Genomic DNA, 20,138 nt, shown 5'->3' with positions numbered 1-20,138 from the left:
GTGAGCTATTTGAATCCAGTTTTGAAAAACGAATGACCAGATTGCTTTAGGCCATTTAGAAGCACACTAGACACAGTTTTGAGGGTGATAAATAGACAGAATACAACACTCTTAGAGTATCATCGGCCTGAAATTAATTTCAAGGATTAGGTTTACCAAAACAAGCTTCATTAAAGATAATTTGAATTAGGACCTGGGTTAAGGCATTATGTTGTCTGAGCACAGTATGTCTTTAAGGAATTAATGCTTTAGCTCATTTAGTTTATCTGACTAAATCTCTTAGACCTTGAAGTAATGAGACTCAATGGTGAATGAATTTTGGTGAGAAGAAAGGTGGGAACTTAATGCACTTTTTGGTTATCAGAACTCTGCAATTTAGAACTCTTACTTTCTAGTAGATGATAGCTTAGAGACAAAAGGAGCTTAGTCAGGATACCTGAAAGGATGAGCCATATGCCCCGGAAAAAAATTTCATTTTTATGGCAGTTTTGCTAAGGGCTGTCCTTAAAAGCTTCGTAAGTCTTGGTTTCCTTGGATCTTATTTATTGCCTAGAATAGTGCCATGTTGCTCTCTCATTTAGCATGGCACATTAGAGTATATGATGAATTTTTTTTTCTGCCTTAAATCCCTGCAGAGCACAATGATAGAGACATAATGCATCTGCATACACATGCAAGGTAGTTTGAATTTAATGCATTTCATATCATTAAAGTTAACATTTCATGTATTATATTTCCTTTTAGAATACACTTGCATACATCCATATCCGTATAGATATATGCACGCACACACACAAAATCCCATTATGTAGATCAATTTACATGATCACAATGTTCATATCCATAAAGCAGTGAACTTCCCAAATCAGATGCATGCATAAAAGCATTGATGCATAAAATTTCCATCTTGCAAGTACAGAGAAAGTTCTAGTAGGCATTTAGTGCCATGACAGGTCACTTAGGTTACAACTAGCTATATAGGACATGCTAATAAGATTTAACCTTCTTTGTTGCTGANCTGTTGCTGAAGAGGAGGGAAGAGGGGAGGGGTGAGACCTTCTTATCTTTGAAGATATCAAAGAAAATTAAAAACAAGCACTTTTCCTCNTGCTGAAGAGGACGGAAGAGGGGAGGGGTGAGACCTTCTTATCTTTGAAGATATCAAAGAAAATTAAAAACAAGCACTTTTCCTCTGATCCCTGTGGCTGAATGTTTTTGAGCTGCATAAATGAGGTACACACAAAAAGAATATATATTTAAGGGAATTATATGAGGTCTTAATCCATTTGCTACTGATCATAGCATAAGTGACATTGATAAAACAGAATTTGATGGAGTGTGTGTATAGAATTACTTCCATCTCCATACTTGATGTAACTTTTCATCTATAGTAAACTTCACTGAGATTAATATTTAAAATGGAGAGCTAAAAACCCAAAGTGCCATGTGACAACACTTAAGTAAAAATTTATTAGACTTGTCATTTCTGTTAATTATTATCATTTTAGCTAATTACTAGCCATTTCTGTTCATTATTAGACGTGTCGTTTCCCCTTCCAAGCTGCCATCTAGCACCATGTCTGATTCCGGTCTCACTGCACACGCTAAAGCAAGGGGTCANCTTGTCATTTCTGTTAATTATTGTCATTTTAGCTAATTACTAGCCATTTCTGTTCATTATTAGACGTGTCGTTCCCCTTCCAAGCTGCCATCTAGCACCATGTCTGATTCCGGTCTCACTGCACACGCTAAAGCAAGGGGTCAGCGGCCAGCCCGATGGATCTTGAGCTCCAGAAGAACAATTCAGAATTGCTGCCAAAAGGCAGAATGATTAGTGAAGAAATCCTTAACCATTCTTATCCTTCCCACTTGCTAGGGTGAGAGCGAGGGAGGTGGCATCATTTTGTTATAAACAAAACAACAAAAGCAAAAGGGGTTGTCTACGAGCTAGAGATAATCCATGAAGAGTTTATCAATAGCTTAACCAAACTCCAGAAATCTCTTGAACTCAGCAACATTCACTTCCCCAGGGTCTTACAATCTATATTGGACAATAGACTGAGAGGTGTTGGCTGAAGGGTAGCTTACGGAGAGCAGCCTGACACTGATTTCCAATAAAAAATCCTCCCTGTCTGAAATGCTATCAGTGGATGTTAGAGAACTCTGTGTATGTGTGTTTATGCAAGTGTTTATTTTCCCCCCAGGTTTTCATAAAGTATAATCTGGTAATAGTAATAGAGGGATTAATCTAGGAATTGCATCAATGAAATGAAATTTAGGCATCACAAGAAAGAAAACGCGGAAATTCAAACATTGTATTTAAAAGAAATGTCAATGGACTTTAGCGTCCCTAAACAAGCAGTATGGACACTCGATTTCAGTATCTTTAGGGTTTGATTGGGAATCATGGCATGGTCCTCATGAATAAGGCAGGTTGTGCTAATTATAAAGAATGTTCATGGCAGCTGTATTGGATAGCTGGATAAATGCCCTCTCATTACATTTTGGTTTTATATGTAATCAAAATAAAATGGAAAACTGAAAGATTATTTTGGAATATACTCAGTAGAAGTAGCCAAATTCATCAAATTATTTTGTTGTGGAGGTTCTTCTCCAAAATAATCCAGATACACTTCAATTTGCCACTGTAAGCCCAGAAATCCACACTCCCCACAAAGGCTGCATTTGAGTTCCTAACTCATTCATTTTCTAAGAGACACATCTATGTTCATATTATATCATCAGTGTCCCCTCTACACATCGGGCTAAAGTAGCCATCCCTCATCCCTTTGAAATGTTTGTTCAGTGTTAGTGAGGCGATAGCATTTTGGTCAAGACTACTGTTATTAGTCAGAATTCAATGACATTCTGCCAAACTTAGGGCAAAAGAGAGAAGGAAGGGTAAGGAGTGCCTAAGATTTGCCATAGTCTAAGAAGAACTTGGGTATTCTAAATACATGCACGATATTCTCAGGCTTTATTAGATGCTTCATAGGGAGGCAGTGACACTAGAACAAAAAAGAGAGTCCAGCCATTCATTGGACTAAAACCAGATGTTTCAGAAAGTATCTTGTCCCACTAAAAATCTTGTTCCCACAAAGGCTGGCAGTTGAAACGCCTTGCATAAGACTGAGATAGCGAATAGCCCGTTGGTCATTAAACAGTTAAAGTTGGTCCACATTTTTTATCCCTAGACTGTCAGAACTCAAGTATTGAGATTTGGACACACACCATCAGCTTGTGCATTCTGCAAGATTAGGAAACGAAGAGCAGTCCCATCAGAACAGGATTCCTAGGGACAGGAAAAAATTAATCAAATGCTGACGAAATTTACAAAAGGTACAAGAGGTTTTGAAGGCAGGAGAGGAATGTAATTGCTACAAGGCAAGGATACACAAATAACTTTAGGGAGCAAAAGATAACATGCAAGTAGAGGTAGAATTTTTTTTTTCTTGGGAAAGAGAGTAATGGGAATAATACTTTCAGGGTATACATTATAGAAGGTAGGATCTATTAAATGATGAAATCAGACGTTTGTACTTGGATTAAAGGCTAGTATGGTCAGTACCATGCACAAAATTTCTGCTCTGTTCAGTGTAGACAGAACAAAAGAAACAGAAAGGGTTGGGGAATGATAGAAGAATTCTCTCCTAAACATAATTGTTAGGTACTATTTAGGTTGACTTTCTAATCTGTCTCAGGGAACCGGAATAAACATCATGGCAAAAACATGAGAAATTTCTCTCTGTATGAAAACAGCCAGTAGGCACAATTGAGTTGTTTGTAACCTGTGCAAAAATTCCCCCTCAAGCTTGAGAACTTTGTTTCTATCTTCCTACCCCAAACCGGCAATTGGCTACAGGTATTTGCCTGGAGCAACTCTGGGACAAATTGGAAAGGGAATAGAAAAATAACTTGCTGCACGTGAGTGTGCGTGCGTGCTTCACCACAATCAATCACATTTTCTCTGACATTGCTTCATTTGTGGATTATTGCAAAAACACAGGAAGAATGTGAAAAGATAATGTTGTAAAGCCATCAGAATGAAATTGGTGGGAGGAACCCATTTCTCACTGTGTTCCCCAGCACCTCTGCACTCAGAATCCCAGCATTGTTTAAACCTCCATTCTATATAAGAAAGCTAATCAAATGACACTCAGGAAAATTGACTTGGGTTTTCAATCTAGTTTCAGATCTCTAGTGTACTTATTTCAAATGGCATTTGTTATTCTCTGCATATCCTTAGGAACATGCCCTGTCAAGAAATGCCATACAACTTCAAACCATGTTTTTTCCCACCTCTATAACTTTTTATGTATTCCCTTTTTACATTTTATTACAGCATAACATCTAAAAATGAAATAAAGATTATAGGCAATGCTTCAGGACCTAGAGTTCTATGCCTTGCCCTGAATATAAAACCGTGTTGATAGGAACCGCTGTTATACCTCTGTAAATTGCTCAAATCTCCCCACTGACCATCACTGTAATTATTTCTGCTTGGAAATGAAAGGTTTGATCGGCAAAGGGGTCTTTTTTTTATATCTATCTTTTCTTCCATTCATCCGAACTACACATTTCCCCTTGGTGGTGAATTACGGAGATTAAATCTATATTGATTTATAATACTTATCTCTGGGAGGGGGTTAATCAAACAGAAATGAAGAGAAAAACAAGCAATCAATTTTTATAACTTTTTATAGGTAACAGTATGAGAATTTGCTCTTCATTTTCATGATTTTAATAAAATAAGAGAATTGGTGTAATTGTTCTCTCTGAAATTGTGTACTTTGTACAATAGGGGGAAAAGGAAGGGAGGGAAGAAAGGAGAGAGGGAGGGAGGGTGGGAGGGATGCATGGAGGGAGGGAGAGAGGTGTGGAGATTTCAAAGCAGAAATGGAATTTTCTAGAGACAGGGCAACTTCATCCAAAAATGTCTGCATTAATACAAAGGTTTCTGTAGTCAGCTAATTTTAAAGGCATGGAGTTTGTGATAAATTTATAGAAAAAGCCCTTTAGATTATTTCCTGTAGGTTTAAAATGTTTATGTCAAATCTGTTCTCCATTCTTTTGCCTCTGTTCCAACTTTATAACATGGCTCTCCTTTTTGGCCTCTGGCTCTATGCCAACATAGGGTTGATTGGTTTCTCCTTTCACCTGAACACCACTCTTTTATGCCAAACATACCCGATGACTGGACTCTTGCTTACATTTTACAGGAAACAGCAAGCATTCAAAGATGGGAAGGTGGTGGGGTAGGGAAGGTGATATGTGTGTGGACGGAGCGGATAGGAGTCCTGACTCTGCCAGTTACCAACTACTTCCATATTCTCATCTGTCCACCCTCAAGGATTATTTGGAGGATCAAAATGAGTGAAGATTCTCTCCCCTACCTAGTAAGAAGGTACTCAAGAGGTATTAGAGGAAATAACTTTAATTAATAATAAGACAAAAGCATAACTAATAGGAAATCAGGGAAAGGAGGAGAAATAGAGAAAGTTAGAGGGTGTCAAAAGTTGTTTTCTTCTATTCATAGGGCAAGGATAACTATGGCTGTAATGGTGGTTGTATACTGTTAACTCATCCACCTTCCCCAAAGTCCCAGAGAGCAGGAATTTTTTTTCCCTTTCTTCTTTTCCATCTTTCTTTCTACCATTTTCCTCATCTTCCTTTCCTTACCTTGTTCTTTCCCTTCTCTCTCTGTCTCTCCCTCTTGGTCTCTCTCTCTCTCTCTCTCTCTCTCCCTTTCTTTCCTTACCTTTCTCTCCTTCCTTGCAACCTTCTTTTCTTCTTCTTTTTTTCCTTTCCTTTTTCTTTATCTAAACTGAATTTGATAAGCCCCATGAAAGGGCAGTGACCTCAGCATACATTTCCTGGAGAAAAAGACCCTTTTGAGTATGGAGGTCCTAGACTAATGAGACCCAGGCTGCAATGTGGTGAGATGCTTTCTCCAGCATTCAAATCTCAGGGTATGAATAAAAGTCTATCCAAACCTTCCTTGGTTTTTTAAAAAAAATAAGAATGGAAAGACTCTCACTATGATCCCAGAGGATGTGCATGTCCTGGAACTGAGACTATATAGATTTCTTCTATGAGCAGAGTTTCTGAGGAAATCCTATGTTCTGCACATATATCTTACTTTGATGTGTAATCTCTGAGTCTTTTAGACTATGCACACAATGCTAAGTTAGATAGTGGGGTTAAAAACAAAACACGTGACTGCTTCTTAGAATCATTGAATTTAGATGCTATCTTGCTCCGTTTTCCAGATGAGGAGACTAAGGCAACTTGCCCAATGCCACAGACTTAGTTGGATACAGAACTAACACTAGAGTCTTTCTGTCTGCATGTTAGGATGAGTAACACTCTAGTTATGTAAGAAGAACTGATCTCACTGGGTGTACACAGATGAGTCTGCTAGTAGACAGCTATAGAACACCATTAATTACCAGTGAGAGAGCCTAATTAGTGGAACAGAATGTACCAGCTTGATTTGACTGTGGCCATGCAAAGTCACCTTTGGTTTTTAGTAGACTAAGAATGCTTTAGCAATGACCAGAACTCTAAAAGCTTCAAAGATAAAAGCAAAAGTCCTTGCCTGAAAGAGGAAAGGGTGTTAAGGAAATTGTTAGTGTGAAATTCAGAAAGAATACCTGCCAGCACACTGATTTCCCCATGCTTTAGTTGACTTCAGGTTTAAGAATTGTTTTTGATATGCATATCACTGCCTCTTGTTCGAGTTAATTTGTTTAAACATTCATGAAGGGGAAGGTTTTTTAATAGAAATGTGCCAAATGTTGTTTTTTTTTTTTTCAATTACAGACAAACTGGTGTGTTTGCTGATCCATGAACAATGCGAATATTCAGTTGTGGGGAGTTTTACTCCCTAGTAACAAAGTTGTTGTTGTTGTGTTTTTGGGTGTTTTTTGTTTGTTTGTTTGTTTTAATTTTTGCCCTCTCTATTAAATGCCAAAATCTCTAAGGAAAATAATGGCAAACGATTTAGCATCAGTGTCCTCACAAATGGCTTGTTTTGAATAAGGCAGATGTTGGACTGTGGCTTTATTAGGTTAAAGCAAAAAGAAAACAATTGTGTATGGGTGAGAGGCAGTGGAGGAAAGGATTTTGTGGGCTGACAAAATCAGTGAGGATGGAGGGAGATCAGCAACAGGGTTGGTGTTGTTATTCATTTTATGATCCATTAGGCTTAGGATGGTGTTGTAGGAAGTTGAGTCAGAGACTCCAGAGAAAGTTTGTTATCAGAGGCATGTTAGCTGACCTATCTTGGGGTTGGAGATCAAGGAATGGTCAGTGGACAGGTAAAGGTTCTGTGAGATCTGACCAGTTTCTGCCCTGATCTTAACTTCTTCCTAGCCCCAACAGAGCATTTGGCAAATCGTGGAAGCTCAGTCGATATTTTTTAATGAATAAGTGAATGACTACAGGAAATGAACAATAGAGGTTTCCTAAGCAGACTAGCATTTGCAAATAGGAACATATTTTTAGTTGCAAATAACTTGGACCCCATTGGGAAGATCGAGGTTCACAAACAGGATGGCTCTGTAAAGAATTAGGCAAAGGTTTGTGCTAGTGGAGCTAGGGTATAATATAACAATTTAGTTATAATTAGATGGCAAGAATTTAGTTTTTATGGGTGGAAGGATCATGAATAAGATGCACTTGGCTTTGAGCTGCTGAGCTTCTAAGCTAGTGACTGGGCTTCTTAAATTCCCTCACCCTGAAGACTGGATCAATTCCAGAGCCCAAGATTAAACAGAAGTGGGGAACGGACACCAGTACAGAACCGTAGAAGAACCGAAAGCCAGGACACAAGAACAAGTGATTTCGATCCCCTTTTATGGAACTTTGGGACACAAAGGAATATCGCTTGACGGATGTTTCTTCCAAATTACTAGCAGAAAAAGACAACTTTGGTTTTCAGAACCACAAGGGGTACTTCAATTAAAATTCCTTCCATCTTGGTATCTCTATGGATTTCATTGGCTAGAAAAGCTATTGTTCAGTTGAGCCTCATCATCGAAATCCGTATCTTCTGCCATTTTCTGGGTGCTGCTATCTCTGAGACAGATCACATAGAAGTCTGTGCCACTGAAGTCTTACAACCAGCAGAGGAAGGCGTGGCAATTGTTAACCATCTATCTTTAATGACAAGTCATTACTACTCCTCTTTTCAAGAGATGATTGGCAGAATCTGCAAGAGATGACCTTTCCTTTCATCTTCAGGGAAAGAATGACTTTCTGTGGTATTTGCTCTGTTATAGAATATTGGATAGGAACCCCTTCTTTCCTTCTTTAGATCTTTCAGGAAGCAGCCTCAGAATTATAGTCCTTCTCTGAAGAGTGGGTCAGAGGAGGGGTCGTTGGCATTTTTATTTTCTAATGTATTCCAGGTTGGGACAATACTCTGGGTATGCATAGGTGTGAGAAACTTACATGGAGGACAGGTCAAATTCCTGGGAAGATTTAGGACAAGTGAAGGTAGGATGATGCTAGTTGGTTGTTCGTATTCAAGTCAGTCTTGTTGATGTCGAGCCTTGGAATTGAAACACAGATTGGGTCAAGTTTCAGGGGTTCCAGTAAAGTTGGGAAGGACAGTAAAGTGTTGAAGTCCAGTTGTATGATGTTGGGTTAACTGGTGGCACCAGAACTTCCAGAAAATACTGTGTGTCTCTTTGGGCATGAGTGTTCTCTTTCTGCAGAATACTTAACATTAGCAGAAGTGGTAGAAGGCTTTGCTGAACGCACTTGAGCATATCAAACAACAGTTCTGCATTTGCATAATTATTGAACCTTGAAAAAACAGGAATTTTAGCAAAAGACAAAAAAATGGAGAGAAAATGGAGATAAACTGTAGTGAATAATAGTCATAGATGATGAAATAAAACATGGAGTAGTGACCCCCAGTGGCTTTGAGTTATGAGAATATATAGGTAGGTGTTTAAGTCAGCAGTTTGTAAAGGGGAGCCTGAGAAACAGTAGAAAGTAGGCAATGTATTTGTTGTGTTTTTATGGGAGAGGGAGATGTTAAATTCCCACATTCTCTATCTTAACCTCTCCTTTAGGTCTTTGGATCTAAAATATGTTCATTATTTTTGTGGTCATGTTTTGCAAACCTCAAACTGGAACCTATAGTCTGACACTGACAATCAGAATATTTAGACCAGGGCATACCTACATGGAATCTTCATTTCTTTTTTTTTTTTTTTAAAGATTTTATTTATTTATTTGACAGAGATAGAGACAGCCAGCGAGAGAGAGAACACAAGCAGGGGGAGTGGGAGAGGAAGAAGCAGGCTCACAGCAGAGGAGCCTGATGTGGGGCTCGATCCCATAATGCCAGGAACACGCCCTGAGCGGAAGGCAGACGCTTAACCGCTGTGCCACCCAGGCGCCCCCTGGAATCTTCATTTCTTGATACCTTGCTCTCACCTGGCAATGGAACTGGTTGTTGCAAATAAAGTAAATCCAATGAAATATCTCTGCATTTTTTAATTGACCTAATATATGAAAAATCTATTTTGACAAAATACAGATCACTCTTAACAGAAGATTCCTCCATTCTGATAAGTTTTATGCCATGGACGGTCTAACTTCCTTCACATTTTATTTGAAATATTAAGTAAAATACCCATTTTTTACTCATTTTATAGGACATTTTCTTTTAAAGAATGAGGAAGAATGTACAGTCATAATCCAAGGTCAGTACAATGGTGAATAGTGGCTACCCTTGGCATCTGCTATTCCTAGGTTATCAATGATATTAAATGATGAAGCAGTATGTGGAACTCATGGAAGTGCCTGATTTATAGCAGATAAGCAGTCAACCGTTCTATTTATATGGCTGATCTTGTTTAAAAATATCTCAAATTGGCAATTTAAGGCCAAACCAAAGAATTTAAGTTTGTTCTTTGGTTTTCCTTGAAACTGTGTTCGCAGGAGCACTGGTGTTCAAAGGAGATGCCTGGGGACTAATATAGAGGTAAAGAAGAGAAATATAACTGGTAATCAGGTGGGGTGGGACACATGGCCTCTGCCTTTATTCAAAGTAGTTTGACTTTCATTTGTTTTGGATAATAGCATTTTGCATGATATTTTCCTTTCTTAAAATATTGTTCTCTTGCCAATATGGAAGTTTTTCATTTAGAGAAGAGAGTGCAAAGGTTTATCTATGAGAGAGTTCTTAACAATCTTTATAAACACAGAAATGAACTTGGCAACATAAAGGTTTCTTCCAGGCTTCATCAATCTTTAGCTCAAGACCTTTAAGACTTACACAAGTCGGACTGAAAAGCCTTGATGCGTGAATGTACCTTCCCTTCAGAATAAAAAGACACCAGTACTTAAGGCAGTATGTTCTATTCACAAATTTTTAGCAACTCTTCCCAGGAAATCCTCCAAACTAACCCATTCAGAGTTCATCTTTCCAATCCCTCTGCTCAAGCTAGGGAATGGTCTTTGAGAAATAACACTCCTGTAACTTTGGGAGCCACCAATAAGAAATGTTCTCTAACAAGAATTTTGGCTCTACTCTACCAATCCTTCTCATCAGCTTCTGTTATTTCTCTCAACAATTTCCATAAAATCACTGGCCTGGCAGGTACACTAACCACCAAGCCTGACCTCAAATCCTGTCTTCAAAAAACTTTATACACTAATAAGAAAACTCAAGTGATTATTGATAAAACCCATCAACTTCCTTCCTCCACAGTGTGAACACAGCTCAGTAGCAATGCTTATCTGCTTCCTTTCAGTTCAGAAGATAAAATATCTCTCCACTTCTTCAATGCCACTTCCTCATCTGTACTTAAATTTTCTCTAAGGCATCAATCAATCAAAAATTTACTTCTCTTCCATGCTCCTGAATCTTTTCCATCTGTACATCTGTTCAAGAGTAACCCATTTTCATTCTGCCTTTGACTCCATGTTTCCTACTAGCTACCAATAAGTTTACCTAAAGCAGCAATTAAAATTGTGTTTGTGTGTGTGTTATATTCTACGACAGGTGTTTGTATCAGAGTGTTCTTAGATACAATAACAAAAACACAACTAGGATAAGAATGGAAACATAAAGGTTTTTTATTACTTTACATGCCTAAAATTCTGGAAGTGTGGAAGTTGGAGGTTCCAGGGCTAATAACCAGATGTCAGCTTTCATATGTAGCCTTGTCCCTCTTGGTTACAAGATGACTGCTACAACTCCGGAAATCATAGCCTTAGGTGACTCCGTCCAAAGGCTAGAAGATGAAGAAAGGTTACGACCCTTTCTGTATCTCTCACTTAAAACTTTCACAGAAGGCTGTGGCATGTTTCTTTTCATATATCCTTGGTCAGGTTCACCACTGTGCAGGATTCATCCCTGGGGTGACTATGGGCCCAGAACCCCTAAAGTTTATGGCCACTTGATATCCAAACTAAATTAGAGTTCCTCAAGCAAGGAAGAGGCAGGGGTGGAGGGTGGGTGCCAAAATGTTCCTTAAACTATGCCTTCAGTCAATCAGAATGCCAAGCCTGGGCATCACTGTTGGGTGCAGTTTTGCTGTGCTGCTCACATGGTCTGACTCCACTGGGGTCTCCAATAGGACATTTTGTTATTTTTTGTTAGTTGGTCTTTGGATTAAATAGAAAATAAGTAGGTATTGGTATGTGTATGTTTGCAGATGGAAAAGGGAAATGAGAAAAGTAGAGAAAATCCAGTAAAATTCATAAATGCATGACTATGTTTCTGAACTGAATTCTTAATTATTTACAACACTTGACTACTTCATATGCATGTTGGGAAATCTACCATTTGAATAGCCATATGTCTATTGGTCCAGAAATAGAAGATATTAGGACAAGGGATCAGGTTGAAATTCAGGCTGGAATAAGCATTCAACATTACTCTAATTCATAATCCTTTCGAGTTATACACAGCTGTGACTATAAAGGAACACTTTCGACAACACACAGAGATGGATATCTATTCATACCTGTGCTCCTCCAGGCGGAGGACCTGTAATGACTTTTCGATGATATTATGGACTGTTGGAAAATTTAAGAGGGATCTCACAGTGAATAGTAGTCTCTGCTGGAGGCAAATTTGAAGATAAGTCAAGTTTGATGCTTAACTATGCTGAAGAACATGTTTACATAGGTTTGCCAAATCAATATCGTTTTTCTCTGTCTTTATTCTCGGTTCTTTTCTGGCATAATCTCATCTTCCCTCTCCCCTTTGGCATCTCTACTCATTTCTTCTTGTCCTCCTCCTTTTCCTTATATCTGGAATTCCTTTTTCTCCTTCATTCTTTCCTTCTTGACTCTTATCTGGATTCCTTTGTTTTTTCTCTCTCCATTCCCTTCAACCTTAGGAGTCAACTAAGTGAATATTTGTTCCTGTTGGACCAATTTACACGATTAGGGGTCCTCCCTGTTTAGTCTGCATTTCAGCTTCTGGGAGCATCAAGGTAAACTGCAATAAGCAAAGTCCTCGTTTGGTCAGGTTTCACTATGTAGACAAACAATCTAGATAAATAATTCCCAACCTCGGCTCAAAAAAACACCGCTTTTCTCCTTTGTAGTCTGTTTTCAGGCCTTAAATTTTTTATGTTCCTGCTTTAACACTTCACTTCACAATGCCTCCATAAAAAAGTAATGCCTTTCTCTTTTGTTAAAAGAGGAATATCCTCCCAAGCAGCTATCTCTCAAGATGCGTTGAAATCCCAAGAGGAATCGTGTTTTACATTTAAAAAAAAAAAAAAGCCTTCCCGTGTATTATCTTGTTAGATAATCCCCCAAATCATGAGAGGTAGGCAGGGAGGCATACCTGCTTGAGAGAAATTTGGGTAACAATATAATAGGCTAATTGAGTACAGAACCTAGATCTCTCTCAGCCTGTACAGTACTGATACCTATGAATTTACATTAGAATAATTGCACATGAAACAAGCACATATAAAGACAGTGAATATGCAATAAACATGATTTTCTTCTCTTTATTTTCAAGGGGAAGTAACATTTGCAATTACTCACCCCATGGAAACTGGAATTGTTTCCCCTGAGTGACAGACACACCCTTATTTCTACAGGTCCAGCTGCGTTTCTCTGTCCTTTAGTTCATTTTATTCAGATGCTTGATGTGGCATCAGGACCAAGCCCCAAAAGAGCATTGGTTTATTTTCTCCTTCCTCTCTTGGTTCTTTCTTTCTTTTTTCTACTCTCTTTTTTTCTCCCTCTCTCCCTTTCTCCTTTCCTTTTCCCTCCATCCCTCCCTCCCTTCCTTCCTCCCTTCCTCTCTTTGCCCTTGTCTCTATCTCTACTTTCCATTTCTTTGTTCCCACTCCCACTACTAAGAAGTGATGGGAAATCCTTGATTCCCTACATTCATGTTCTCTTTGCTTTTATTCTTTTTTTTCCCCTTGGTCCAATAATGCAATGCCAATTATTAGGAAATATAATTCACTGTGTCTCACACTATTATTTATAATCTACTAGAGCATTTTCTTCACATTCTTAATATCCCCAGTGTCGGAGAGAATTACAGCTGGAAAGCTGACTACAGGCCTTCGTGTAACGAGAGGAGAAAAGAATGTTGTTTTTGCAGGCAGATTTTCTGTTGCATGGTGGGGTTTCATGATTTTCTTAGAGAAGATGGACTTTTTGAATGCATTTACAATTATTTTTGCCAAAAAAGAGACTTGACGATTAAGTTTTTCTTTGCTTTCTTCAATAGGAATAAGAAGATAAAAATGTTTCAGTAGGTTAGTTTAAAGGAGAGAAACTTTACGAAGATACTTATAAAGATATCCAGTAGATGGGGATTCCTGGGCAGTGTAGATCTGTAATATGGCTCATTTTGTACATTTGACTCTAACTTTCTCTGGCTCCTGGGTTCTCTCCTCTCTCTCTCTTACCCTCATTCTCTTTCCACACTTCTTTCTAACTTAGTCTCTACACACACACACACACACACACACACACACACACACACACACACTACATTAAGGTGAACTCTTTGAAGATAAATAAAATCTATATCTTTCCTTCAAAATTCAGCAATCAGCTCTGTCTCTATTCTGGGAACTCTGTTTTTTTAATTATTTTATTTTATTTTTTTGCCAAAGACAAGATTTATGAACTTAGCAGGAGTTAAGACAGAGCTAGACAGAAAAGAGAAATAGAAAAAAAATTATTTTGGCAATAGGATGTTGAATAGGAAAGGAAATGAGAAGAGCACAGAGGATAAAGACAAGGTAGAGAGAAAAATTAGTTCCTCCTGGGCAAGCAACATGCTATCTGTGACCGAGACACAAGGGAGTCCCAGTGGAATTTAATATCAAGACCTTGGGTCCTTTGTCAGGCCCGGAACACACACACACACACACACACACACACACACACACACACTTTTCTTTCGGGGCCACCAGCCCCAGAGACTTTGTCTCCGTCCTATTTGGGTGATTGCAAGCATGCACACATCCTCTTGTACTACTCCTTGTGTAACTCAGGGGTGGACAGCAACCTCTCTAGCTGTCTGCCCTCTTCTTGTCTCCTTGTCCTACTCTTCCTGAAAAAAGCAAACAGGTACTTATATTTGAGAATTTCTGTGCTAAACAAGATAGGAAAATAGACAATAACAATAATAAACTAGAAACAGTTACAAACATTTTCAGATTTTATATATGATCAATCTGTCTAATGTGCATTTTATAAAATCCTCTATAATTTGTCCACCCACGCAAAGAAATGATACCCTTTCATACCATTCTTATAAAATAGGTCATGGTCCCAGTGGAATAATTTTGATTTAATTATAAATATTTTCTTAACATTGGGCTCCATAGTTTAGAATCTTTTTTTTTGTTTAGTTGTCTTTTTTATTATTATAAGTAGGCATGATACATTTGTCCATATGAGATAGACTGAGTAGTATAAAATCAACCATTGACTCCATGAAACATACTTCTTTGGACTGTAGGCAAAGACAAATTCAGCAATTTCGCCAATGCTCAATGGTAACCAACTAAGATATGGTCTCTTAATTTCCTAGGGTTGCCATGACAAAACACCATGAACTGCATGGCTTAATTAAAACAAGAGAAGTTTATGCTCTCACATTTCTGGAGGCTAGACATTTGAAATCAAGGTGTCAGCATGGTTTGTTTCTTCTTGGGGGTGAAATGAATAATAATCTTTTCCATGACTCTCTTCCAGCTTCTTAGGTTTGCTGTTGGTCTTCAGCATTCTTTGGTTTACAGATGGGTCACTCCAATCTCTGCCTTCACCTGCTGCTTTCTCCATGTGTCTGTGCCAAGTTTGCACAAGTGTCACATTAGTACACATTAGAACATGGTGTTTCCTCTATGCATGTTTGTCACATTAGTGAGAACACAAATCATATTGGATTTAGGACCCACTTTAATCCAGTATGACTTTGCCTTAACTAATTACATCTGCAAAGATCCTATTTCCAAATAAGGGCACATTCTGAGGTTTCAGACAGATATGAACAGATATGAACACTATTCAACCCACAACAGATGGTAAACAAGAGCCCTTCTACTTACCTGAAAGTCAAAATAAAACAAGATGGTACTCTTGAATATTTTATTCCATTATCCACTTAGTCTGTAATTTATTCTTCTGCAGAATAGTAAAGTTTACATGTACTTTTAGGGTGAAACAAGTCACACTGACAGCTACTTTACCATATCTAGATCATTCCTTGAAAATCAGCACAAAAGTCAGAGTCACATGCCCAGTGCCTGGGGTTCTGACAATAAAATTTACTCTTTGTTTTGATTTAAAGTTGTGTATTTGTAATTCACATGACTGGACAGAACAACTTCTTTTTAAAACTTTTTCTTTTTTAAATTTAAATTCAATTAATTAGCATATAGTATATTAATAGTTTCAGAGGTAGAGTTCAGTAATTCATCAGTTGCATATAACACCCAGTGCTTATTCCTCCACGTGCCTTCCTTAATGCCCATCACCCAGTTACCCCATCCCTCCTCCCCTCCACTCCAGCGACCCTCAGTTTGTTTCCTATGATTAAGAGTCTCTTAAAAAAAAAAAAGACTCTCTTATAGCTTGTCTCCCTCTCTGATTCTGTCTTGTTTTATTTTTCCCTCCCTTCTCCTATGATCCTGCTTTGTTTCTTAAATTGCACATATGAGTGAGATTATATAATGATTGTCTTTCTCTGACTGACTCATTTCACTTAGAATAATATTCTCTAGTTCCATCCATGTGGTTGCAAATGGCAAGATTTCATTCTTTTTGATGCCTGAGTAATATTCAATTATATATATATATATCTTCTTTATCCATTGATCTGTTGATGGATATCTCAGCTCTTTCTGTAGTTTGCCTATGGTGGACATTACTGCTATAAACATTGAGGTGCAAGTGCCCTTTCGAATCACTATATTTGTATCCTTTGGATAAATACCTAGTAGCACAATTGCTGGGTCAGAGGGTAGCTCCATTTTCAACTTTTTGAGGAACCTCCATACTGTTTTCCAGAGTGGCTCCACCGGCTTGCATTCCCACCAACAGTGTAAGAGGGTTCCCCTTTCTCCGTATCCTTGCTAACATCTGTTGTTTTCTGACTTGTTAATTTTAGCCATTCTAGACAGAATAACTTCTAAAATGACTTTCAGAGAACCAAATATCTCCTAACTTGATCTACTCAGGAGAGCTTCTAGTAAAGACCAGGAGTTAAAAAGAAGGCATATCAATTGAAATTGGTGAAAAAAATCATTCTACGTGGTGGTAAACCATAAAAACATAAATATTAACCCCCCCCAGGAAAATAGGGTCATCTCCACAGTTTGTATTATTTTTTTCAAAAGAAAATGTTTTATTTTCAAATTACAGTTTTATACCTGTTTATAAAACAAACACATTTGCTCTTTAGTCCCTCTCATTCCAGGTTCTTGTCAGAGCAGATTTTCTGTCAATCTAGTTAAAATTTTGTATCAAACCTGTCCTTCCTCCCACCCCACCATGCTCTTGTAGTTTTATTTTGTTCCATAATAAAATAATTTGTGAATATGACTTAGAAGCAGCCTAGGGTAGCAATTAAGAACATTGATTCTGGAACTAGATGGATTGCATTCAAATCCAGTCCCCACCAGGTGTGAATTTGGGTCAGGTACTTGACCTCTTCGTGCCTTAGTTTCCTTATTTACAAGATGTGGATGGTGAAAAGAGTACATTATTTATAAGAATATTAGGAGGATTAAATGAGTTAATATCTCTAAAGCTCTTATGCATTATAGAGTATTTGTTAAATAACTAAACGTCTGCTAGAGCGGAGGCTTGCTGATGATGGTTCTGTGTCTTGCATCTCTATTATTTTCTATGACACCAAACAGTGTTCTGCACTTAATATATATACAACCCAATATCTATTTGCATACTGCATAATTGAATTGAGGTGAATTAACTTCCCCTAGCAAAATTCTTGTCTCTACATATGGATTGATTTTATTTAGGGGGAAGAGGGATGTCTGTCCCTCTTGGAGGTTTACGGAGCTCTATGGAGTTAGGAACTAATTGATCAGTGCTCATCGAGCATAGCACTGAACATTTTGAAAAGGTCTTTTGCAAGTATATTTTCCAACTTCTCTTGTTCGAGCTAAATAACCCAGCTCAAAACTTATCTTCCCTTAGAGTCTTTTACATTAACCTCAAAAATATAGCTCTTCCCCTGTATTCCTCAACATTATTTTTGTGTTCCATAAGAATATGATTTATAAAGTTACCATAGTTTGTAAAACTGGAAGGCATGGTAGAAGTTTCCAGGCCAGTGGTTATTGCCAATGGTGCAGATCACAATCCACGTGGAATTTCGATTTGTCTTTTAATACACATGACTGGGGCCCATCATCAGAAAATTTGGATTATATAAGACAGTAAGGTATTGGTTTCATGTTTAAGGTCTGAAGTCAGATAGGACTTGATACATAGTATGGCCCCTTTTGTTTGTCATCAAATGACCCAGGCAGTGCTTGTCAAACTTTAATGTACACACGGATCACTGGGGCACTCTTAAAAGTGCAGATTCTGATTCAGCAGGTCTGCAAGAGGGCCCAGGATTTTGCATTACCAGCAGCCTTCAGCCAATGATGGTCCAGAGAACCATACCTTGAGTATTAAGGACCTAGAAGCTCATTGCTTAATATATCAAAATCTCAGTTTCCTCATATGTCAAATAGAGCCTCATATGTCAAATTAAAGATCTAATGTATAAGAAGTAGCTTTACCACGGAGCCATGCACAATAAATATTAGACATTTTATTAGCATCATTATTAAGGCCAGCTTCATGGGCTTGGCCCAGTATCGTTGCACAGAGCTCTGTCTTAAAGGGGCTCTGTATTTGGTTTAATGCTCTTGTCACCATCTTGAATTCTTTATAATTTTATCTTTGAACTTATATTTTATAAGTGAAGTTCAGTGGGGCAATGGGGCATCCATGTGAGCCAAGTAGATACTTGAAATGTGCATTATTACCAACATTACCTGCCAACCATTTGCATTTAAATTTACAAGTTACCAGCAGCACGGAATTCTGATGGACCCAAAATGAATCTGAGCTCAGTAAGACTCGAAAGTACAAGGTAAATGTGTTACCTTTATGATTAAGGCCACACTTTCCCCCAAGAGACCATGCTTTCCATTTGAACCAGAACTTGCTCTGAATGAGGAATGAAGACAATTGCAGTCTAAGAATCATGAACATTCCAGGATCTCTATTATATCCTCTCCTACTCAAGTTACTTCTCTGAGATTAGCTAACCACTTACACTGAAAATATGCCTTAGAAGGAAAGAAAAAAATAGGGCAAACCACAGTTCTTTCCTTTTCCACTATTTCTTATTTATCATTCAAATGAAAGTGGAGAGTAGTGGTAGAATGCATGTGTATCAGAAAGGGAGACAAGGAACCCCAAAGCAGGGGAGTTCCTGCTGAAAGACAGCCCCCAGCATCCTGGACCCTCAGGTCCAGTCCTACAGGCACCAAAGACCAAGCTCCCTTCAACTTCCTGTGTCCCAGATCCTACAAAGAAGGCAGAAGAAATCTTGAATGTCATCCTGCCTTCAAGGGAGTGGGAGGCAGACGCGGAGCCATGGATCCAGCAGGTGTCCAGCACCACCCGCGCTGGAATGGATTCGGTGCCTCCCTGCAGCAGCTGGGTCTGAATCTGCAATAGCTGCAGGCCCGGGAGGCCGCCATCTGCCCGGTACGAGGAGAGCTCTACTTGCACTGTTTTGATGAGCTGGTGCAGGAGGTCACCATCAGTGTGCGGAGAGGGGACTGCCTTTGCTGCAGGTCCGGGACCCGATCCGTCTGACCATCACCACCTACGAGACCTCACATGAGAGCAGCGTGGTGTTCGACTCGAGGAAGGCACTGCAGCCTGAACAGAGAAGTAAGACATGGAGAGGAAAATTGCAGAATTAGAAACAGAAAAGAGAGGTTTGGAGAGGCAAATGACCACGTGTGAGGCCACGGAGAAGCGAGAGGGCGCGGGGAGACAGATGGAGGAGAAGCGGCACGACGAGGAGACTCCGTTCCTCAAGCGGACAAGTCGACAGCTGAACGTCCAACTGGAAGGCGCTATTGCACCAAAGAGGCGATGCAAGCACTGCAAGCGCTGTTACCCGCCACAAGCCCCTTCTAATAAAAGAGCTAGTTTCCTGAAGAAAACAAAAGGGAAATGCATATAGTTGTTCGTTTTGTGTAAGGTCCACTGTTCTGGTAAGAACAAAATATATATGGATATGTGAGCTCAGATTGTGAATCGTGCAATTTTGGTGATGCCACACATAAGTACTTTTATATGTGCATTTTAAACTGGCATTGTGCAAAATAAAAATGAACACTAAAATTCATGCAAATAATTTAAATTGGATTTTCCCTAATTAGAATGACATTAAATAGCAAGTAAAACACACCATGACAGGTTGAACAAGAGACCACGGAATAAAGGGAAAAGCTTTTATTTTAATATCTTTAATGGATACTTTATTCCTCTGCTTTTTGAACTGGAGTCCCTCTAGTTTCATTTTATACTGAGCGCCAGAGATTATATAACTGGCCCTGCCAACATTATTATAATCACTATCAACA

At 38.6% G+C, this 20,138-nt stretch overlaps 1 pseudogene; it reads left to right on the top strand.

Moving 5' to 3' along the window:
• Positions 1 to 19,735, top strand: part of LOC100470265 — a 28,848-nt pseudogene extending 9,113 nt beyond the window's left edge.
• Positions 19,736 to 20,138: the final 403 nt, after the last annotated feature.

This window comes from Ailuropoda melanoleuca, chromosome 14 (assembly GCF_002007445.2).
Source record: "Ailuropoda melanoleuca isolate Jingjing chromosome 14, ASM200744v2, whole genome shotgun sequence".
NCBI classification, from domain to species: domain Eukaryota; kingdom Metazoa; phylum Chordata; class Mammalia; order Carnivora; family Ursidae; genus Ailuropoda; species Ailuropoda melanoleuca.
Note: the sequence above shows the minus strand (reverse complement) of the source record. Positions and strands in the feature narration are given on the sequence as shown.